Source organism: Erpetoichthys calabaricus, chromosome 3 (genome assembly GCF_900747795.2).
Source record: "Erpetoichthys calabaricus chromosome 3, fErpCal1.3, whole genome shotgun sequence".
Lineage (NCBI taxonomy): Eukaryota > Metazoa > Chordata > Cladistia > Polypteriformes > Polypteridae > Erpetoichthys > Erpetoichthys calabaricus.
Genome location: NC_041396.2, coordinates 296,363,797 through 296,384,208, shown reverse-complemented (window position 1 = coordinate 296,384,208; position 20,412 = coordinate 296,363,797). Strand labels below are relative to the sequence as shown.

General features: G+C 41.7%; 1 protein-coding gene across 2 annotated transcripts in view; it reads right to left on the bottom strand.

Annotated features, from left to right (window-relative positions):
* The window catches only part of znf740b (zinc finger protein 740b), a 34,451-nt gene extending 26,507 nt beyond the window's left edge, over positions 1 to 7,944 (bottom strand). For both annotated transcript variants that reach the window (XM_028798564.2, XM_028798565.2), the window contains exons 1-2: positions 7,792 to 7,944; positions 3,316 to 3,373 (exon numbers count right to left, since the gene is read on the bottom strand). The gene's annotated coding sequence lies outside the window, so the exon portion shown is untranslated. The remainder of the gene's footprint in view (positions 1 to 3,315; positions 3,374 to 7,791) is intronic.
* Positions 7,945 to 20,412: the final 12,468 nt, after the last annotated feature.

Here is a 20,412-nt window from a genome sequence, read left to right as displayed (position 1 = left end):
AGGATTGGGAAATTGTAATAATATCTGGGTGAAGTCCATCTGTATTGGTGAGTGTACCATTTCCCAGTTGTAATAGCCAATTGTTATATTCTGGATCTGGACATCGCATGTTTTGTACTAACTGTATTGTTTGAAAGCAATGCCAATTGTCTGCGTATTTTACGGTGGACTGAACAATAGCTGAGCGCATGGCATGTGGAACAATAGCCAAGCATTGTCTAAAATCACCTCCTAATAAAAGTACTTTTCTTCCAAAGGGAATATTATTATTCATCAACGTTTGTAGAAGTTTATCAATGGTGTTGAGTAAGTGACTGGATGCCATTGTACATTCATCAATAATTAACAGTTTCGCAAGACGGATGTCATATTTGTCCACATATGCGAAAGCAGTATGGGCCATTGCCTTTTGGTGGCCTGATATGTACTCCGGTAGATGCAAAAGCAAATGAACTATTGTAGGATCTAATGCAGTTCATAAAGTTTTTACTTTCAGGCACATCGTTAGTTAGAAGCTTCTGTAGATATTCAGGATATGAATGTAAAGGAGGCAGTCTAATCTGACCCTTTTGACAACAACGTGTAAATTCATTATTTGTATTGCCAGTTGTTTCTTCAGGGAAGTTAAGTGAATGACAATGATTGCAAATGACATTCATTAATCCCAATGAATTTTCTTCAATAGTGCACTCATTATTGAACGCGTTGTCAGCCAAGTGGCGCAAGCGTTTAGCAGGTGTCTGGCGTTGATGTCCGCGACGGGCAGGTTTTGCTTGTGGCGTTTGAGAGGCGCGTTGTTGCATGTCCAGTATTTGGGACGCGCTATTTTGGAGGTGTATTCGATTCGCCTGTGCTGTGCGAAAAGTCCGTTTCAGTCTACGTCGTGCATTGTTTGTATCGAGCCTTGTCCGTTTTTGTATGTCGGTCAGTTGAGCTTTCTGTTTTTGGAGCCTTGCTTGCTTGTTTTCTGGCAGTTCATATGCGCGTTGTAGACGTCTGCGTTCATTTATGCTGTCTCTTCGCTCCCGTTTTTGTATGTCTGAGACGCGAGGTCTTTCGGTTTGAACTCGTGCCTGTTTCGATGCAGCACTTTGAGACGCGCGCTGTATGCGTCTACGTTCATTGTGTCTGTCCATTTGGGCACGTCTCTGTAACGGGGTTAGTTGAGCTTTGCGTTTTTGGAGCCGAGACATTTTTTCTCCCGGAGTTTCAGAAGCGCGTTGTATGCGCCGCCGTGTATTTTGTTGTTTCATGCGGGTTCGTGTGTTTGGTCCCGTTATCCGAGCCGTATCGTTTTGTACCTGTGAGCGTGTATTCATGACTTGTTTGTTCCTCAGCGTGCGAAATATGGATAAGTAATAAGGAGGATCGCACTCACTGTTAATATGGATCCTTTTCTGCAGTTGAACGGTTAATAGTGGTTTATTGTAAGGAGATCCACCTATGCTGCATAGTGTGAAGGTGTTGAGATGACGTATGTTTAATATGGACGGTTCCTTTAGAAATGGGGCTTTGGGTGTGTTTGTGTGCCAGGGGCTTGTTGAATCGTCCTCTTTGTGTGTGTCCCGTCCGGCGCTTGTAGGGGGGGTGGGCGCGAGTGGATTCTTTTTTTTTGTGTGCTAGTTTCGTGTGCAATGGGTTTCGTGCGGCGCTGTGTGCGTCGCCTGCGTTTGACCCCTTTTTTCTGTGCTGACTCCTTTTTTCTGTGGTCGCGGCCGCCTCATTTCTTGGGGCGCCTGCGCAGTACGTCTTCTTGCGGCTACGGCCCATGGCCGGATGTCCCTGCATCCATCCGGTTTAGGATTCTCGGTTAGTAATATGGATCATTATTTATTCTTACATTGGTGTCGTCATCAAAAGTCATCATTTTAGTAAGTGATTTTCATGGCACCACATGTCACTTGCATATGTAAATACACTGTCAAGTCTGTGAAAACATTGCAAGTGATCAGCATTCACTTGAAGATCCCTCCATCCACAATGTGCCAACTCATGTATCCTCCTTTCCTCATGTAAAATTGATGCTTGCTGCACAGTTTGTATACTGAGAGCTTTGCTGCTATGTAGAACTGCTCCCTGTGTTATATGTCTGGGCAGGCATACCTGTTGATGAGCAAGTTATCAGCGTTATACATTGCAACATTGGCTACTACAGCTCTGTAATGTTACAGTGGCCTCACAAAGAATAATGGGGAGCTGGGAAAAAAATATGCTTGGCTAAGCTGGTCGCCCACCAATGTTCAGAGAAAAATTCAGTGAACAAGATCTCTGACAAACCCAGGAAAATCGCTGCCAGGAATCTTCAGGCAAATTTCAACAATCTACACTATCAGCGAGTAAACCAGCGCTAACAACATTTTCCGCATTATCACATGGGTGGAACACTAATTTTGATTAGTAAACAATTGCTTGTTGTATCCAAATGAATGTAAAAAAGTCAAACCTTCACCAAGAAAACAGTAGACTGTTGATATTCCTAAATGGAATCATATAAGAAAGGAAAATATATTGTTTACCACTCATCATTTAAGTTATTTGACACAAAAATAAAGTCAGAGTTAGTGTGAAATATCCTTCGCCATTCATTCTCTACAAGAGAATACAAGCAGCATCATAAAGGACCACAGCCATCCAGCACGCCAGCTGTTCTCCTTGTTACCATCTGGCAGACAATACAGGAGTCTGGCTGCTCGGACTACAAGACTTAAGAACAGCTTTTACCACCAGGCCATTCGACTCCTCAACAGCAACACCTGAACACTTACACACACTTACATTACATCTACATTGCACTACATCTACATTGCACTACTCACACACAAACTGTACCTGCACACACTCAGAATACTGACTGGAACATGCATCTGCACTTTATGGAATATGCATCTGCACTTATAAAACATTATCTGTGCAATAACTGTCATTTGTACTTGCTGCTCATTCAACTCGTATTGCTCTATAACTTCTTTTAAAACATACACATTTTATTTTATATGACTTGTCTATTTTTAACTTGTAATCTTTTTTTTTAAGCTTTATTGGATCTAGGCTGAGTGACTTGTTTTTTCGTCATACACATTTCATTGTATGTTGACCCTGTGTTAACCTATATATGACAAATAAACCTAAACCTAAACCTAAACAAGACCAGAGATGGGCTACTGAGTTGTCTATGGTCTAACTGACATTTATAAGTAACTACAGATGAAAGGAATGAGCTTGCGGTTAGGGCCTGTAAGATAATTGAACCAAGTTGTTTCAAAGAGTAATTTGAATATTTAGCTAGCAAAGGGAACAGGTTGCATTATCACATACCTCAACACGCTATTACTCTGTCTCTATCCAGGGTACTGGCTGAAATCCACTCAAATGCCTGTAGAGAAAGAGAGACAAAATTAGCTCACAACACCAGGTATGTAGAGGGCTGTCAGATGTCCCTTTTATACACAACATGTCCCATATTTGATCATTTTGTCCCCTGTCCTATACTGACCTTTCAGGGACACCCAAATGTCCCGCATTTAGTTCAGTTGCTATGGTTGGCGGAGGACAGTGACACTGTTACCGTTTTGCTCTCCAGGCCCGCTGCTGTGCAGTTCTGTATCAGCATTGCAACATACAGTGTCAACAGAGTGGGTTGTTACTACTTGCCATGGCCCAATTTTTTTCTAACTGCCCATATTAAATTATAATATTATTTCCCTGTTGTCTGTATTAAATAAATATTTTCAAATTATTTCACTTTTACAGATTTTTTTTTAGCTTGTATTAAGTAATTTTCAAATGATTTTACTTTTGTTTTCCTCATAACCCACTAAACTACCCACTACTTTTATATAATATAATGGTCTGGGTGTGTAGGGGGCATGTATAAATTTATATATATAGTAATATAGAGAGGGATTTTAAGAGTCTCCCGTATTTCTAATTTTCTAATCTGGCAAACCTAGGTATGTAGCAACAGCCTGCAACTTCAAAACTCCATTTTTAAAATCAGCCTATTACAAACACTTTGTTGTATTTTTTTCTTTAAATTTACTTCCCAAATTTACTGCTGACTTCGGGCTTTAAGGAAACACCACCCCTCCAACTTTAAGGTGCAACTCAATACTTACTGATCCAATAATTACAATCACAAAAATTTAAAATGTGAGACATGGTTACACAGTGGTTAATGTTGGTGCCTCACTGTTCTAGGGATCTAGATGTGAATCTTGGATTGTGTGGCGTTTACTGACATTACATTAGGTTGTCACTGGGTACACCAAATTTCTACTAAATTCCATGTTATGTTGATCTTTACTTATTCTTGGTCAGAAAACATAGATTCAGATACCCTGAAAACCTTGCTAAATTTGTATTTCTAAATGATACCAAATACAGAAAATAGCAAGCATTTGAAAAGCAGGCAAAAATCATAAATTAAATGGACAATCTCTAGAAAATGGTCAGTCACATGGCAAAAGGAGCATTAACTAGATAAAAACCTGCAAACAGGTTTGACTATCTGGTTCATACATTTGGTACGTGGCCCGCAAATACAAAAAAAGAAAAATGGTTTATGTTGACTCAGCATTCCAATGCAAAATGTGCACAAGCAACTATAAGGGCTAATTCAAATATATATAGGACCTACAAAAAGTATTCAACCCCTTGGACACTGTATAGGTTACAATGTACAACACTGAACCACTGTGGATTTGTTTTTTTTTGTTTTTTTGTCACTGATCAACAGAATCTACAGTACTCCGATCAGCCACAACATTAAAACAACTGGCAGGTGAAGTCAACACAATTGATTGTCTCGTTACCATGGCACCTGTCCAGGAGTGGGATATACTAGGCTGTAAGTGAATAGTCAGTTCATCAAGGTTTTGAATGGGCACCTGAGTGTTAAAACTGAACCATGGGGCAATGGAAGAAGGTGGCCTGGTCTGATGAATTATGTTTTCTTTTCTTTTAGATCATGAGGGATGGCCAGCTGCATGTCTGTTGTATACCTGGAGGAGAGATGGAAGGAGGATGCACTATTGTAAGAAGGCAAACTATAAGAGATAGTGTGATGCTCTGGGTAATGTTATGTTGGGAAACCTCGGGTCCAGTAATTCCTGTGGATGTCACTTTGACATGTACCACCTAACTAAAGATTGTTACAGACCACATACACGTTTTACAGCAATGGAATTCCCAAATGGCACTGGCCTCTTTCAGCAAGATAATGTTCCCCGCCACACAACAAAAATTGTTCAGGAGTGGTTTGTGTAACATGAAAAAGAGTTAAAGGTGTGGACTTGAAATTCAAATTCCCCAGATCTCAAACCGACTGAGCAACTGTGGGATTTGCTGGAAAAACCAAGTCTGATCCACGGGCGAACCCAAACTTACAGGACTTGCAGGATCTGCTGCTAGTGTCTTGGTGCCAAATACCACAGGACACCTTCAGAGGTCTTGTGGAGTCTATGCCTTGATGGGTCGGAGCTGTTTTAGCAGCACGAGAGGGACCTACAAAATATTATGCAGGTGGTTTTAATGTTGTGGCTATATTGTTGTAATGTCAAGGTGAAAACAGATCTCTTTAGTGGTCTAAATTAACTGCAAATATGAAAAACAAAATAATTGATCACATAAACATATACACCCTTTAATACGGCACACCTAAATCCTTAGGGGCACCGCCACTAGGGCTTATAAATCCCATCATTAATTCAATGTAGATTACCAATCTGGAGTTTCAATCAATGCTAGTACAAATGCACCTGGTATGTGGAAGGTCCAACTTGTGGTGAATCAGTATGGTGGACTAACCTACTGTATACCTACAATAAAAACAAAATAACACCCCAAGCAACTCCATAAAAGGCTGATTGTAAAACACAAGTCAGGGGATGGAGACAAGAAAACATCCAAGTCATCCATCCATCCATCCATCCATTTTCCAACCCGCTGAATCCAAACACAGGGTCACGGGGGTCTGCCGGAGCCAATCCCAGCCAACACAGGGCACAAGGCAGGAACCAATCCTGGGCAGGGTGCCAACCCACCGCAGGACACACACACAAACACACCCACACACCAAGCACACACTAGGGCCAATTTTGAATCGCCAATCCACCTAACCTGCATGTCTTTGGACTGTGGGAGGAAACCGGAGCACCCGGAGGAAACCCACGCAGACACGGGGAGAACATGCAAACTCCACGCAGGGAGGACCCGGGAAGCGAACCCAGGTCCCCAGGTCTCCCAACTGCGAGGCAGCAGCACTACCCACTGCGCCACCGTGCCGCCTCCAAGTCATTGAATACTTAATTAAATCAATCATCCACCTAATGCACACAGAGCCCACCCCTACAACTAAAGACAAAAACAAAACAGGAAGTTTCCTGGCACTCTGTGCTACACTGTTGTCAGGAACGGGTCAAGAAGATCTACAGCCTGACTTGACAAAGCACCTAGTGCTACGAAGACCTAAAATTGACTTGTTTGGCTCTTCTGAGGAGTTGCTGTAGAGTCTTAAGGATGAGATTCTAGGTCTGGAATGCTGTCTGCAGAAGCAGTATAGGCAGTGAAACAGTTTAGAGACTGCTACCTCTAAGGCTTCATCTGCTAAAGTCCATTGGCACGGGTGTGTGGTGCCGGCAAAGCTTAGGCCTCATGAAAATGAAAAAAAGTGTTGCAGATAGAGTTGCCACTGACGCACGGTGAGCCTTTGCTGTGTCACTTAACAGCAAAGCGATCAAAACCCCTGATGATGTGATTTTATCTTTGACCTCATGACCAAAACAGAAATAAAAACCACTCCACCATTGCAAAATGTTGGATGTGGTTGAAGGGGAAAGCTATGCAACAGCCAGCGATGCATCACCCACACTATGAGCTGGCATTCCATCACCAGTGACAGGGGTGGCTATAACAACAGCAAGCCTTCAGTGCTGCAAACAGAATTACACCTAGTGTGGCAAGGGTGAGCTTTCCTTTTAAGGACACCTAGCCACCTAAAAGAGCCATGAAATGAGCAAAACTGGGGCAAATCTTACCCCCCACCCCCGAAAACCGACATTGCCATGTAAGCAAGTCCAAGGAGACTCGACCAGTTGGGCTGCTCACATCCCTTTGACCTTATGGCTCGGCCACCGAATTGTTGGGTGGCTGGAGAAAAAGAATCCATGCTGGCACCAGCGCAATAATACGTCAATACACCAGGAGTCGCGAGAACACGCCCAATTTTGCACGAACAATTTTACTCCAGCCAATCAGCTACCTGAGCTGCCTTTACTGTACAGTACTTGCTCTGATCGTTTCGGATCAGTCGAGCCGAAGATCGCTCGTCATTATAAAGATGCAAGCGCCACATTTAAACTTTTTCCTTTTCACGGCTGTCTGTCTCAGGTCCCTTTGATAACCCGAAAACAGTCCTTTCTGACAGGCACGATTTTTCCGTTACACGGAAAACCTCTTATGACCACATATTAAAAAGGTTTTCGCCACAGCTTATGCACAACACATATTCTCTGTGCGTGTAGTTTTTGCTTCGGTTTGATTGATTACTGTTAAGATCGGTTGGGGCTTGAAGAAAAGAATATGTGACCGAGTACCGAAGCGGTATAATCGTTCACGATCTGTTTATTGATGAAGAAGCTCCTCCCCTTCTACAAAAATAAATTTACGTAATGTCGGTAAAAATCTCAGAAGCAGGCGGTACAACGGGAATCACGGCCTCCCCCAGTCGCTCAATACCAAACTACAGACCCCCGAATAAGGAAGCACCGCGTTTCCGGCGTTCGTCTGTTTTACCTAGGAGTCCCTTGGTGCAGAATTCCCTTGTGTTTCTCTGCGCCTTCGGTTTTCTTTTTTCCTCTTGTTTTGTTTTTCGCTCGGTCTCTCAGTTTACAAACACAGGAAACGACCCTGGAAGTGTTCCCGCGGACTACACGAACACGTGACCGGCGAGCGTGCGCCAACCTCACTGAACGTCGGCCATTTTGGCAAAGGATGATTAAGCCGGCGCGGGCGCTCTTCGGTTTCACCGGCTATAACAGGAAACAGCAATAAAGGAAAGGCAAATACGCCCTCGGTGAAATAAAATTAAATAAGTGCTAATAAGACAGATGCCAAATCTTAACGATTCGTGTGTATTTTGCAGTAACGACTATATTCTCGAACAAGGAGACGCCTGAGTCGGCCATGTTTGTAAGGTATTTGGTAGAGGCGGCACACAAAGATGGCGTAGACGGCTACCTGCGGGGCGGGGAAAGAAGAGGCGAGGGGCGCGGCTATCTGGTAAAGAAGGAGGAACTTGATCGGTAATGTGAGAGTGTGTTGTACGGTGGGTGCAGGGTGCAGCAATCCACATGAAAAAGATGAATGTATAGACATCTTCATATCAATATCAGATTTATTTATATAGCACAGTTTAAAACAACAGTAGATGACCAAAGTGCTGTACACCCAAAAATAATACAGCGCAAAAGACAATAAGCAATAGGTCAATAAAGTAAGACAAGCACATTATAATGAATTAAAATGTGCCTTAAGAAGTGATGTAAAAATGGGCAAAGTACATCAGATTTCTTGAAATGTATTATAGGTATCTTTTATTTCTGGTTAAAAAATAATCCCATTTAGAGATACCTCAGAATGAATTTACCTTTTCAAATTTGTGAAACCCAATTTTAGATGTCTCAAAATAAGTTACTTTACATTTTAAGATACCTGCAATGTATTTTTACATATTCCAAATGCATTTACAAATATTTAATTAAATAATAACAACATATTTTTTAGATATCTAAAAATGACCGAGTGTGCATTTTAAGATAACTGAAAATACTGGCTTGCAAAAATTTTTTATGCGTTCTTTATAAATTTGAATATAAATCCAAATCTGGCAGCAGAATTGTTCAAGGTTTTTGAGAAGTGAAGGTCGGTCAGTCAGTCAGTCATTTACCAACCCGCTATATATCCCAACACAGGATCATGGGGGTCTGCTAGAGCCAATCCCAGCCAGCACAGTGCACAAGGCAGGAACTAATCACGGGCAGGGTGTCAGCCCACTGCAGGACACTCACACACACACACACACACACACACACACACACACACACACACACACACACACACACGCACACATACACACCTGGCTGTGCAAAAATGTGCGTCCCCTTGTAATTTTGCTGATTTGAATGCCTGTATCTGCTCAATGCTGATTACTTGCAACACCAAATTGGTTGGATTAGTTCATTAAGTCTTGAACTTCATAGACAGGTGTGTCCAATTGTGAGAAAAGGTATTTAAGGTGGTCAATTGCAAGTTGTGCTTCCCTTTGACTCTCCTCTGAAGAGTGACAGCATGGGATCCTCAAAGCAACTCTCAAAAGTTCTGAAAACAAAGATTGTTCAGTCTCATGGTTTAGGGGAAGGCTACAAAATGCTATCTCAGAGGTTTAAACTGTCAGTTTCAACTGTAAGGAATGTAATCAAGAAATGGAAGGCCACAGGCACAGTTGCTGTTAAACCCAGCAGGTCTGGCAGGCCAAGAAAAATACAGGAGCAGCATATGTGCAGGATTGTGAGAATGGTTACAGACAACCCACAGATCACCTCCAAAGACCTGCAAGAACATCTTGCTGCAGATGGATCTGTACATCGTTCTACAATTCAGTGCAATTTGCACAAAGAACATCTGTATGGCAGGGTGATGAGAAAGAAGCCCTTTCTGCACTCATGCCACAAACAGAGTTGCTTGTTGTATGCCAATGCTCATTTAGACAAGCCAGATTCATTTTGGAACAAAGTGCTTTGGACTGATGAGACAAAAATGGAGTTATTTGGTCATAACAAAAAGTGCTTTGCAAGGCAGAAGAAGAACATCGCATTCCAAGAGAAACACCTACTACCTACTGTCAAATTTGGTGGAGGTTCCATCATACTGTGGGGCTGTGTGGCTAATTCAGGGACTGGGGCCCTTGTTAAAGTGGAGGGTCGGATGAATTCAACCCAATATCAATACATTCTTCAGGATAATGTTCAAGCATCAGTCACAAAGTTGAAGTTACGCAGGGGTTGGATATTCCAACAAGACAATGACCCAAAACACAGTTCAAAATCTACAAAGGCATTCATGCAGAGGGAGAGGTACAATGTTCTGGAACGGCTGTCACAGTCCCCTGACTTGAATATCATTGAAAATCTATGGGATGATTTGAAGCAGGCTGTTCATACTCAGCAGCCATCAAATTTAACTGAAGTGGAGAGATATTGTATAGAAGAATGATCAAAAATACCTCCGTCCAGAATCTAGACAGTCATCAAATGCTATAGGAGGCGTCTAGAAGCTGTTATATTTGCAAAAGGAGGCTCAACTAAGTATTTATGTCATAACTCTGTTGGGGTGCCCAAATTTATGCACCTGTCTAATTTTGTTATGATGCATATTGCATATTTTCTGTTAATCCAATAAACTTAATGTCACTGCTGAAATATTACTGTTTCCATAAGGCATGTCATATATTAAAAGGAAGTTGCTACTTTGAAAGCTCAGCCAATGATAAACAAAAATCCAAAGAATTAAGAGGGGCTCCCAAACTTTTTCATATGACTGTATATTTTTGAAATTAATTATTAACAACAACTACAACAACTTTTATTTCTAGAGCACGTTTTCATACAATTATGTAGCTCAAAGTGCTTTACAAGATGAAGAGAGAAAAAAGAAAAATATACAAATAAGATCAGGCAATACTAAGTAGCAAAGAACAAAGTAAGGTCCGATGGCCAGGAGGACAGAAAATAAAGGGCTGGAGAGGGCCAGAGAAGAAAAACTGAAAATCTGCAGGGGTTCAGAGGCCACAAGACCACCCAGCCTCCACTGGGCATTCTACCTAACATAAATGATCTCAATCAGTACTCATTGTTTTCAGGCTTCACGTGGAAGAATTAGATGATGAAGGTCATGTGGACATCTGGCCTTCCATCCATCAATTAAGACTGGAAAAAATATCAATTCTACATATAATTGTTTAAAATGTAACACAGGTCTCCAAAATTAAAGTCATAAAATTGATTTAGTCATTTTATTTGCATTATGAACACCATCAAAATATAATTAGAATGTTTCCATCATGTCACATTAGTTAGACTTGATAAACTTTATTATCTATAAACTTTATTAACTACAAGGGGAAATTCTGATGTATACAACAGCAGAAACATAAAAAGAAAGATACAGTGTAGAAGGGTACAGCCCGGACACAGACAGGCAGACACGTTGCAGTCCATCACCACACGTTTATTTACACTATTATTATACATAAGTCACTAAGTGCACCGCCACCAACAAACCCCAACAGTCTCCCAAAGTCCTGGCTTCTCCTCCAAGCCGTCTCTTCACTGCACACACACTCAGGGCCTCTCCTTGCCGCCTTCTCTGACCTCGTCCACCTCCTCACCCGACTCCAGCCTTGATTGCAGGGCGGCGGCTCCTTAAATAGGCGGCTGATTGAGGGCCGCACCCGGCCACCTGCCACATGACTCCCCCGCTAGCTGAGACCTCCTGGGACCAGCGAACCATTCTGGGAGGACGGGAACCCCTCGGCGGCAAGCCGACACACTGTAGCCTAGGGCCCGATCCTGTCAACACAAAAGAAAAACAAGGGCGGAGGCATTGCCCTGACGCAGCCCCTCGGCTCGTCCTCAGCTGGGCCAACGCTCTCGGCCCCGATCGGCGCCCCGATGCTCCCTTTCTCGGCTTCCCAGCCCGAGCAGTCCGTGCTCCCCGCCACGGAATCACCAGTGGGATCACGCTCTGTTTCCACCTCTCCAGCTGCGGGATTCTTCTCTGCCTCCGCAGAGGACGGCCCTTTGCGGGACACGCGCACCCAGCAGCATGTCCTCGCTTATCGGAGGAACTGGCTTCCCCAAGCTGCTTCCTCCGTTTACTTTGGGACGCCGCAACGGTTCGGATCTGATCATTGTAAGAGGGCAGACCCAGCCCCGCTGGCGTCTGGAGCTTAACGGGGTCGGTCTCCCTTACCTTCCCCGCTGTGCCTCTCCATCCAGGAGCTCCTGCAGTGCGCCGATCCTCTTCTGCCTGCGGCTCTCGATCCGACGCCACTGCCATCCCTCCTGAGTCCAGCGTCTCCGCCCGGAGGGCACATCGCTCGGCCGGCGGCGACAGCACAAGGCGCAGTTGTTCTTGCAGCTCCTGTAATATCACCGCCAAGGAGAGAGAAGCAGACGGCGGTGGGCTTACCTCGCGAGTAGTTCCACTCACCGGCTGCTCTCTGTGGACACTTCCTTGCTGCCCACTCGGGTTTCTTCTCGGCACGAGACGGACATTCCCTGCTCCCGCCTCTGACCAATCGTTGGCGGGAGGACAGGACACGCTGCCCAATCCCGTGCCTGCTACGAGGAGGGACCTTCGGTCTGCGGCCTCCTCACCCTCATTCCACACTCGAGGGCGAGGTTCTGGGCAGCTCCGCGGCTGCTGCGGCTGCAGCATCTCCTTCCAGGCAGCTCTCCTAGCTGCCGCCGCGCTCCCAAGCTGCCCCTGAAACACAAAGTCTGAAAGCAGACTGCTCATGGTCTGCGACTCCACATTTCTCTGCGGGGTTCAGTGCACGCCGCCCCTGCGGCACGTGGGTGAGTTCGCCTGCTGTGCCGGGCCTTCCACAGACAATTCACTATATGCAGGTCCGCACCTTGTGCCAGGTGCAGCATCCTGCCGACTACGCCACTGTAGAAGGGTACAGCCCGGACACAGACAGGCAGACACGTTGCAGTCCATCACCACACGTTTATTTACACTATTATTATACATAAGTCACTAAGTGCACCATCACCAACAAACCCCAACAGTCTCCCAAAGTCCTGGCTTCTCCTCCAAGCCGTCTCTTCACTGCACACACACTCAGGGCCTCTCCTTGCCGCCTTCTCTGACCTCGTCCACCTCCTCACCCGACTCCAGCCTTGATTGCAGGGCGGCGGCTCCTTAAATAGGCGGCTGATTGAGGGCCGCACCCGGCCACCTGCCACAACAGACTCACAGGACAAATAATACAGTCAATCAATCAATGCATAAATAAATATATATTGTACTGAAATTTCAAAATGAACTTAACTAGTACGTCAGGAGGAAGCATTGAGTTGCCTGATAGCAATGGACACAAAAAAGACCAATATTGACCCCCTGGGGTCGATTTGAACTTTCTAGGGGTCGATAGTTTCAATGAAAAAATTTGGGGGTCAACGACAGCAAAAATAGACCCCCTTACTACTGCTATTTGTTTGTTACTTCAAAATATCTATGATTCCAATAGGTACCTAATTAAGAAGTAAAATCATTTAAAAAAAACACATTACATACCAAATTTGCGAACGAAAAGGTAAAATGTGTCATTAAAAGAGTCACACGTAAGAATGCATGAAAATACATGTAGCACAAACATGTCTGTTCATTGTCTTATCGAACATATCAAAGCAAGTGCGGATATGAAAAACCATTGCATGTAATTAGGGGGGTCGACGGTTTTAAAAGTTTTTGGTAAAGGGGTCTGCGGCTGAAAAAAGTTTGGGAACCCTTGGTCTAGTATGTCCAGGCTTTCCCAATAAGTTTATTCAGGCACTGTGTGTCTCTTGAGCTCAAGTAGCTTCCCCAGGAGACTGTGCACTGGCTACTGTGGACTGATAGAACATTTCCATCAGCTGGCTGCATAAATCAAAAGACCCAAATCTTAGGAAGTCCAGTCTGTTCTGGCCCTTCTTATGCAGCACAGCTGTGTTGTCAGAACAGTCTAGTTTGTTGTTTATGTGAACTCCCAAGTACTTGTAGCTCTGCACCATTTCCACATTCTCCCCCAAATGGTCTCAGAGGCTCCTCGGGATGGCAGAATTCCAACACTAGCTCTTTTGTCTTGCTGATGTTGAGGTGAAGGTGGTTGCACCACAAGACAAAATCCTCCACAGCCTTTAATTACAAAACTGAAAGTAAATTTTATTAAAATCTAACAAATTACACTATCTATAGATGTGTACAATATTATTGAAAATCAATTTAACATGAAGATTTTCATTCAAGCTTTTTTTCCCCTCTTTAAGAGTGTTATGTTTACTGCAGGAACAAGATAAAGAATCTAGTTTTATGTAACAGAAACATTTAAATCCTAAAATGTCAACATAAATCCAGTAGTAAAGGTCTCTCTGGTGTCCAATGCTGTACTGATACAGACTTAGGTGATATGTTTTGAGACAGTCACCAATGCACAGTACAATGTTGCCATCGGGACAGTACAAGCACAGTTCTTTGCACACTTTTCTTATAATATTTTTTTTGCTGCTTGCGCATGAGAGGGTAGAATGTCAATGCCTGATCCACGCAATTGATGCCATCCATTTTGTCATCGTAGGCTATGACAGTTTAGTGACTTCCATATTCCTCTGACACCAACATTGACAGCTGCTGCATTGTAGCGGGGCCACATAGTGTTTAAATGTCAGTTCTGAGTGCGTCTCGTTTCATTGTCCCGTTTACTGTTTATGTGCATCAGTTTATGCCGTCCCCGATGATGGAAGGAGACCACAGCCGCAAACCTGGAAAACACCTGTTTACAATCAATCAATCCCAGCCGTCACAGGACTATATAAGCCAGCAGGAGGAGAAAGAAGAGAGAGGAGAGAAGGAGATTTTGTTTCACCATCACGACCACGAGCAACCTGTACCTGTTTTCCATATTGCGCTTATCCATCCAGTTTGTTTTTCCATCTGCCGGATTTATTTCAAGGACCTCACCACGAGAGACCCCGGGGTAGGACTTAATCATCCACCACACACACGAGGATTCACAGTGAGGCTGTTCCATTTTTTCCGGGGAGAATCAAACAACGCAATATCGCTAATTCAGTCATCCACTTTCAGGACAGTTTCTTTATTACCGGACTCACGTTCTCATTCATTTTCAGTTTGTCATTCATTGTTGTTATTCGTGTTGTGTGTTTATTTGTTACAGGGACAAGGGAGGGTTTTTTGTTGTGTATATATATATATATTTGGTGGTGTGTTGTTATTGCTGGGGTGGAGGGATATTTATATTTATATGTTTCTATTTTTCTATTTCATTTCACTTAATACATATAATCTGTTTAATTATACATCCTGTTTTTGTGTGCTCATATTTTTCACCGTCGATTGTGGGGGGAAAAGTTTAATTGGTAAGAAGTACGGCTTGATAGTTAGATTATTTCTCAGTAAATTATCCAGGCCACTGGTCTTGGAGGTGTAGCTGCCGGCTGGGTAAAAGGGGTCGGCCGTTACAGTAGGCTATGACAGTTTAGTGACTTCCATATTCCTCTGACACCAACATTGACAGCTGCTGCATTGTGAACAGTGCTTAGGGGGGTAACATCTTCCTTGTCCTTCCACTTAACTGTAATCATTTTGCTTTTTGCCACGCAGCTACTGTCGCACTGGAGAAGCTTCATGTGGCCAAATTCACTGGGTATATCATGGCAGTTCGGTTGTACAATGTCATATCATGCATCAGTTTCACATTCCGTGTCAATGTCTGATGACCAATTCACATTGACATCACTATTGCTCAATTTGAGCAATGGTTCAGTTTCAGTTTATTCTAAAACTACCTTATGGCTTTTTGTTTTCCTTCATATTTTTGTTTGGAGGCTCTGTCCCACTCATGAAAATTGAAGAGTTACCTTAGAGTGGCAAAATGCATAGAAATATAAATTTTTTTTGCTGCATTGTGTTGTTCACTAGATTTCAGCACAATACTGTCCTGAGCATTATTCAGGCTTAAAAATGTAAAGTTGATCATTACATGTCACCCCGAGTCTGTCTCGTGGTTAACCAGAATTGTGTAGAATTCTGAACCGTTAGTGCCAAGAAGGTTAAACAAAACAACAATATGTATTAATTGATTAACAGATAGCCTCTCTTGTTTTTGTTACTTCTTAGTTTTTTTGAACCAAAACTTCAGTTGTTGACCTGTCATTTGTCCTTTTTCTGGTGAGTTCCTGGCAGTAGTCTACCATCATACTGAGATCCCAAAGTCTCTTGTACATTCTTTCCATGTCCTTGATATCTTGATGGAATCCTTCATCCTGCTCTTCATTCGCTGCTCAGGGAAAAAATTCCAAATGCTAATTCAAACAGTGAGCTTTGAGTCTCATGTAAGAACCCAATTCCTTAAACTTAACTAATACATTTTCACTGTTCCTTACAATTTAGATATTTATTGTTACCTAAAAACTTAAAAATGAATCATTTATTGCACCATCCAATTTTGCATCAGAAATCAGTTTTCTTATATCAGGTCTGGCAAAAAGTCTCTCATTCACTTTAGTTTCAGAGAAACCCCTGAAAATTTTGGCACAAGTACAACAGCAAGTGGCCTGAAGAAGGGGCCAGAGCTGCCTTGAAAGCTTGCTTATTGTAATCTGTTCAATTGGCCAATAAAATGTTTGTTTTTGCTTGACTTCTCATTGGCAAAAATACATATAAAACAACATTAATCTTTTCATAGGTCTTTCACAAACTGTTTCATTAAACCAAGCTTAATATGAAGCATTGGTTAGCAGCACTTTACCTGGATACGCCACAATAGATCTGATGATGTTTCAGGCACCAGGCTGTGGCTTTTTCTTTTAGCTGGCCATTCCTTCTGAGCCCAATGTTCTTCACTCGGCTGTCCCACTCAAATGTCCAGATAGACCTTTAATGGCCTGCTGCTATGACTCATCATTGAGTTCAATTTAAACTCTATTTTGACCTTGTTATCCAATAAAATTGTTTTGCTTTAAATATAGATTTTAATATTAAAAATATTAAATTCAAACATCATTCAAATAAAATATTCATATTTAATTATGTAAGCATAATTAACAGCTTAAATGTGCTAAAAATGATGGAGAAAAATGGTTTTCATTTTATCAAAAATGGTTTTCATTTTTGTATTTAACAGCCAAAATATATAAAAATCACATGAAATAATCAAAACATTTTTTTCAGGGTATACCTGTGAGTACTTACAAAAAAGTAGTCACTTGGTAGTATTTTTCCCATTTATAATCATCTGGGTGTTTTACAGTAGAATGATCAATAGATGTCTGCTAACCTAGTTCACTTTCCGCTCTAATGTCTGTCCATCTGAGTGATGCCCTGTTGGAAACTCTCCCCATCAGAGACCACTCCCATGTTTTTAGAGAAAAAAATCCAAAGGAGATTGTAGGGCATGGGTATTTAAAGAACATTTTGTATGTAAGCTCTAGGTACTAAGAGAAAAGATCCTTGACAAGTTCCTCATAAGTTTTCTAACTTTGTATACCCAAGAAAATTGTGGCACATGCTTTTTTTCACAGTAAAGCAGAGGTTCCCAACTTGGGGTGGCCACAACCCCAGGAGGTGCGAGGAGGCATTTCAGGGTGAGCGACAAACAGGAAGGCTGCGTCATGGTTTGCCAAAATTGAGTTAGGTGCGTTGTTTGACTTTGTTGTGGCGCAATCGGGGTCTTGCATTGTGCTGTCATTTGTAGATCATTTGTCAGTTAGTGCCAGGTACGTGCAGTCAGGGGAGGTAGGTGAGGCTCCATGAAAAGTAAAAAAATAATAATAATAACATAAAATACATTTGTCCACTTGTATGTGCTATACATTTGTTTTCTGTATAATTTTGATCATTTTATAGTCAAAAATCACAGAATTTGAGCATTTCCTTTTCAAATACAGAGGAGAAACGTGAGGTGCGGCAGCGACAAACCTCACCTCACCTTGGACGGAGCTGCCCCTCACACACTGGGTTGATGCACGCAATTGGTGCGTGCCTGTTGCTGCCTCTCTGTATGTCACCAGTATAATGTTTGCAGACATGTTTATTATACACCCTGACTTTCCACAGTCTGGCTAATATATTTAATGAATGTGTGTGACATATTTAGTCTTGCTGATCGGATATAAAACCGCAGTGAAAAGGCACAAGGTGAGGCAGACAGTACCATGCTGTTCTTCTACGCAGAGGCGCCAATAAGTTAGCGATATCAGAAAGGCAAGTGCACTGCAGCAGTTCATTTATTTTTATTTTTTGTTCCGACTGACTGCCAAAATAGAAGATTAAGACTTTTAAAACTAAAGGAAAATAAGGAGGACTTTTACAAGAAAGAGACAGAGATTTTCGTGGAGAAGGATAGGCGCATGAACTTCATTTACACATAAAGGTAAGACCATAAATGGCTTTCAATTTTATAAAAAATGGGATCAGACTAAGTAAAAACAATCCAATATTTAAAAACTAAATTTTGACCTTAAATAAAATATTCTTTTGTTTTTCTTGTTATCCTTTTGTTGAACAGTTTGTATTAAAATTGATTAAAGCATCAGAATTAAAAGCTTTTAAAAACAAATAAATATTTCGATTAAGGTCAAAATTGAAATCTGTTTTTTTTTTTTTTTTGTACACCACTCTATACTTTCATTTGAATTGAATGAGTATGAATTGTGGAATTGCAACAGCAAATTTGGAACACATGGATGGCGCCGAGCAAATGCACTTTCTTCGCTCTCTCTTGCAAACCAAATATGCTCCTTACCGATGTGTGTGTAAAGAATGCTGATGAGATATGAAACATAACCAGCAGTCAATGTGCATGCTGGCTACCAATTGAATAGTGAATAAGTTACTCTTTTGTGTTCATATATTTGTAAATCTGACTCTGGAGGAGCCAGTGCCTCACCAGCCATGAACCTCACCACACGTCACTGATCGTTGACCATGTGTCTTTTCTTCAAAGCATTTGTTTCTTCATGGGATAACCCCGGATCTAAGCTTCACGCAGGACCCATTTACAAGATTATTGAGATTTATAAGGGTAAATAGATCTTTTTTTAATTTTATGCACCGAGTTAAAAGCTTATTTTTTGAATTCAATTTGTTTACCTGCAGTACTACAAGTGGTTTAATGTGTGGTTCAAAAATTCTAAATTTGATTTCTTCATCTGGAATATGATATTACTACTTTTGCTGGTGGTGCGAACATGCATTTTCCACGGGTGCAGGGCATAGAGAGGGTTGGAAACAGTAAAGAAAGGCTGTGTATTCTTTTACCATTTGGTTACGTGCTACATGGTGAAGATAACAGATGGAGATGGATCAACTCAATCTTACATACAGTATGTCTGTAAAAAGTTATTACACAGCAACTTCTCTCTTCTGGATGATAAAAAGGCATCTAACCTTCTAAATATTAGTTTCTGGCTGTTCTGAAGGAATACGAAGAGGGAAAAAATACTCATTGAGAGCAAATTGATTCTGGGTTGTTTCCACCTCAGCTAATGTTAAGAACTGACATTTTTCAACTTAAAATACACTATATGTCAGATAATATTCTGAGCATGATAAATACGTTTGCCATAAAACAAATGTAGCTTATTAAAAAAATAAGTTCAAAGCAGCATTTTTCACTGAATTTGATATCTTGCGAAAATAGTTTATGGTAGAGAAATTCCAATTTCAGAAATGGATTCAGCACACCTAAATCTATAATATTCACCAATTTTTTTGTGTGCAGGATTTTGGTGCAGATGAGTGAAATCAGGGGCTTGGCTATGGATTGGTAGTACCCACCCAGAGAAAATCAGTAAAAAATAATGGGCATTTAGTTGACCTCACTACATATCTAAATGCCCTTTCCAGGATGACATCATAGTAAAGCCACTGTCAGAAAATCATGTCCTATAAAATGTCCTGTTCTTTCAGTCGGACTCCCTATGCCTTTTGAGATATCTTAAAATTGACATTTTGAAACATCTTCAAATGCATTTCAGAAAACTGAAAACGGACGGAAAGCTGCAGCATTATAATAGAAATGGAGACACAACTGAGACATAATGATTGTATTTCAGATATCTGAAAATGTCATTTGGAAAGTTTGAAATAACGTCTTACCTTTTTAAAGAGATCTTAAAATGAAATGAAATAAAATTTGAGAAATCTTGAAATACATTTTAGGATATCTTAAGTGAAGCAGAACCCTATTTTGAGATGTCAGGAAGTTAATTTGAGATATATGAAATGTGAATCAGTATGCAGAAATATGAAACGCATTTTAAGATATCTCGTTTAGATATTGGGATACCTTAAAACGGCACCCAGCCTATTTCAAGATATTTCAAATGCATTTTCACATATTTTAAAATAATGGTTGTTTCACACTGCAATGGACAGTCAGGTGGAACCAGCCTCCTGACCAGGTTATGTGTACATGAACCCTAGTAAAATGGAGAAACAGGGGGGATTGGCTATCTGAACGGCACACTCCCTGAAGTTATCAGGTGACAGTATCTTGGGGCAGAGGCACTCATGTGCATACCAGTAGGGCAACCTGGGTATTGTAGTCCTGAAGCACAACCCTTCTGG